Source organism: Liolophura sinensis, chromosome 10 (assembly GCF_032854445.1).
Source record: "Liolophura sinensis isolate JHLJ2023 chromosome 10, CUHK_Ljap_v2, whole genome shotgun sequence".
NCBI lineage: Eukaryota > Metazoa > Mollusca > Polyplacophora > Chitonida > Chitonidae > Liolophura > Liolophura sinensis.
Window position 1 is genome coordinate 30,096,373 of NC_088304.1, and position 3,745 is coordinate 30,100,117.

General features: G+C 39.2%; 1 non-coding gene across 1 annotated transcript; it reads left to right on the plus strand.

Moving 5' to 3' along the window:
* The first annotated feature begins 2,646 nt into the window (after positions 1–2,646).
* Positions 2,647–2,808, plus strand: LOC135477291 (U1 spliceosomal RNA). Its single transcript, XR_010445178.1, has one exon. It is a non-coding gene; the product is annotated as a U1 spliceosomal RNA (small nuclear RNA).
* Positions 2,809–3,745: the final 937 nt, after the last annotated feature.

The following is a 3,745-nucleotide window of genomic DNA, read 5'->3' on the forward strand; positions in this document are numbered from 1 at the left end:
ATTATGATGAACAAAAAAACTTACCTTTTGCTTTTGTTTGTCTTGATCAAGAGAAAGCTTTCGACCGTGTAAGTCACGAATTCATGTTCTCAGCGTTACGTACATATGGATTTGGGGAATCATTTATTGGATGGGTGAAACTATTATACACAGATATTTCGAGTTCAGTTATTGTCAACGGATATATTTCCGAGCCATTTTCAGTAACTCGGAGTGTAAGGCAAGGCTGTGGGCTTTCCCCACTGTTGTATATTTTATGTCTTGAGGCTTTAGCCGTCAGGATTCGCAATGACGAAGATATTGTCGGCATATTGCCACCCGGTAGCCGGGATTATGTAAAGATAAGTTTGTATGCTGACGATGGCACCTGTTTATGTTCGACTGAAAAGTCTATTGATAAAATTTTGTATTGGTGTCATTTGTTCGGATCCGCTTCTGGGGCTAAATTAAATTTGGGGAAAACAAAAGGGTTGTGGCTAGGGAAGTGGAAGTCCCGTTCAGACCATCCGTTTGGGATCTCCTGGCCAGACAATGTAAAAATTTTGGGGATTTTCTTTGGGAAAGGGGATTTGTATGCATTAAATTGGGAAAAGATTATTAAAAAGTGTAGCGATGTTCTTAATTTGTGGCAAACTAGGTCTCTGTCCTATTTTGGTAAAAGTCTGGTTTTAAAGACCTTAGCTGTTTCTAAACTTATTTATGTGGGCTCAATTTGTTCTGCCCCCTTTGATGTTGTTAAACGCTTAGAGCGCAAAATGTTTAACTTCTTGTGGGCAAACACTCAGTTTGATCCCATTCAGAGGGAAGTTACCTACTCCCCCGCTTTGAAAGGTGGTCTTTCAATGGTTCATTTGCCGACGAAATTTGATGCTTTGCGTTTGTTTCATTTATATAAGTTAATTACCTGTACTGAAGCAAAATGGTGTCATTTTTCTGAATACTGGCTTGGTTTTTCTCTCCGGGCGCATAGGCCGGATTTTATTAATAATTCAATGCCACATTCGGATTTTCGTCCTACTTTCTATAATGAATGCCTTGTTGCTTATCATAAATTTAATAAGTTGTACCCTAATTTTGACTGGCATCAACCACTTAAATGTGCTTCTTTTTATAGTCTACTTATTAAGCATGTATATAAGAGACCTCGTGCTGTGGGATTATACCCTACCATTAATTTAAAACATACCTGGATGGCTATTTTACATCCTTTCTTAGATTCCTGTAGTAGGAATGTCGCGTGGCGATTGTCACACGACATCCTACCTACGAATTATGTTCTGTTTCTGCGAAGGGTACAGTCCGATATGTTTTGCCCTTTATGTAAGACCAAGGAAACGAATGAACACCTATTATTAGATTGTAAATTTTCCAAACCCTTGTGGCGTATTGTTTGTAGCTGGCTAGGGCGTATTGTCGGTAAGCCTGTGCGCTGCTGCATACCCCTAGTCCAGTTTAATATTCTTCCTTCTGGTTTGTCTAAAGAGCAAGTGGCTGTATGTTTATTATTAGTTTTTGAGGCGCGTTTGGCCATATGGTTAACAAGAAATGATGTTAAGTACTCGCATGTCCAGCCGTCGTCAGCCGGCCGTATTATGTTTTTCTTAAATCGTCTCAAGTTTAGGATTACAGTTGATTTTTACCGTTTACCCAGAACGGAGTTTAATAAATATTGGTGTTCTACGAACATATTTTGTAAAGTTGTTGAGAGCAAACTAGAATTTCTGTTTCATACTTAATAATGTTTACAAATAATGTGATGTATGGTGTATATTTGTTTCAAATAGTATAATAACTGTATTATACTTCTACCTTTTATTACTGTTGGAAAATTTTGTAGTTATCCTTCAGAATATTAGCCCATAATTAATGCATTCCATGTTTGAGTAATACGTGCAATAAAACTACAGTAATAGTGTTAAAGTGCCATGTTGGCACTTTTTATTTCATCTATCATCGTGTATATCCATCTCAACCATTCATCTCAGAATAAATCTTATTCAAAAAAAAAATGTGGGCGACTCGGGTGCGTAATTTTTACTCAGGGGGACTGCGTTCGCGCTATCCCCTTTCATGAACCTAAGTGAAAAACAGAATACAAACATCAACACTTGTCCTTAGTCGGAGATGCGCATCTGGACCAGACAGCCACCACTGTACTGCTGTGTACAGTTGCCTTTGTAGGGTTGGTGGCAGACGCTTGGCATGCATGTGACAGCGGCATCCAAGGCAAGTTTTCTGCACGTACTGATGGACAGAATATAACCAAAGGGGTGAAAAAGGTTTTAACACTGACAGAGAGTTCATGAAGTAGCCGTGGGAATACATCTTTTGCAACAATAACGATACTATTCTATACTTTTATTGGCTCACTGTCCGAATTCACCACGTTGTCCGAAGTCACCCCAATTTACGGTACTGATGGACAGAATATAACCAAAGGAGTGAAAAAGGTTTTAACACTGACAGAGATTGGGTGCCAGAGGAAAATGAGGAAAGCTCGTATTTGACGAGAGACAGAACACCCACTCAAGTCTCGTGCGCACTTCGTGCGTTTTGTGCCGGGCCAAGACGGCCAGCCATTTGCGGTTCGCCCAAGCCGGACAAGGGCTGTCTTACACCAGTTTGAGTGGTGAGGCAGATCAAATCATACTTACCTGGCACAGGGGCTACCGTGATCAATCAGGCGGTGCCCCCAGGGCGAGGCCTTCCCATTGCACTTCGGTGGGCTGACCCCTGCGATCGCCCCAAATGTGGGCGACTCGGGTGCGTAATTTTTACTCAGGGGGACTGCGTTCGCGCTATCCCCTTTCATTTTTAGATTTGATTTGATTTATTCACCAGAAAGAAAGTAGAAAAGGAAGAACATCTCAATACCTCTCTGTACCTAAACCTCTTGTATCCGCATGCTTATATGTAAATATATATACACACACATACACACATACATATACATACACACCCGCAAACACACAGGCACACGCATATGTATGTACATGTACGTATATTCATACAAATACATCTTAAATATTATCGTAATGTGCACAGTATAAGTAGGCCTATATAATAATGGTTTTTCTTAATCAAGGTTAATACAAACAGGTATATACACACACACATAATTACATATGTACGGATACATCAGTTTGTCAACATAATACAACTTATAGCACTCTGGCGAGAGCAGAAACCCCAAAGGGCTTATTGTATCCCATAACATGTTTAAATTTAATTGACAAGAGATGCTAACTGGTTAATACTCATATGTTGGAATGAAGCACTTGCACATACGTACACGTGTACCTAATTATGCATACACATAGTAGTTACTACTGTAGCACCCACTCCTAAATGTAAGGATATACAGACAGTAAAGAGAATTTACATTTGTAAATATGTGTACAAATATGCACACGCACACATGTGCACTTATGTATTAATATTCATATCAATCAAGGCGACAACAATATACTATCAAGAGAAAACGTTAAGCAAGCAACTACGTGTCGCAACTGGGTTAATTCAAAACGTATGTACAATTGTGGATGACTTGGTGTAGTAATGATTATAGCTATATGCTTCATCAGCTGTATATTTTTCTCAGGAGTAAAGCTTTCAAAGACGATTTAAATAATGATAAAGAGGTGATTTCTTTTAAATTAGAGGGCAGTTTATTCCATTCGATCGGTCCTTTTATTTTACAAGTGTGTAGGGATAGATTGCTTCTATGAAATGGTCGGTGTAAGTT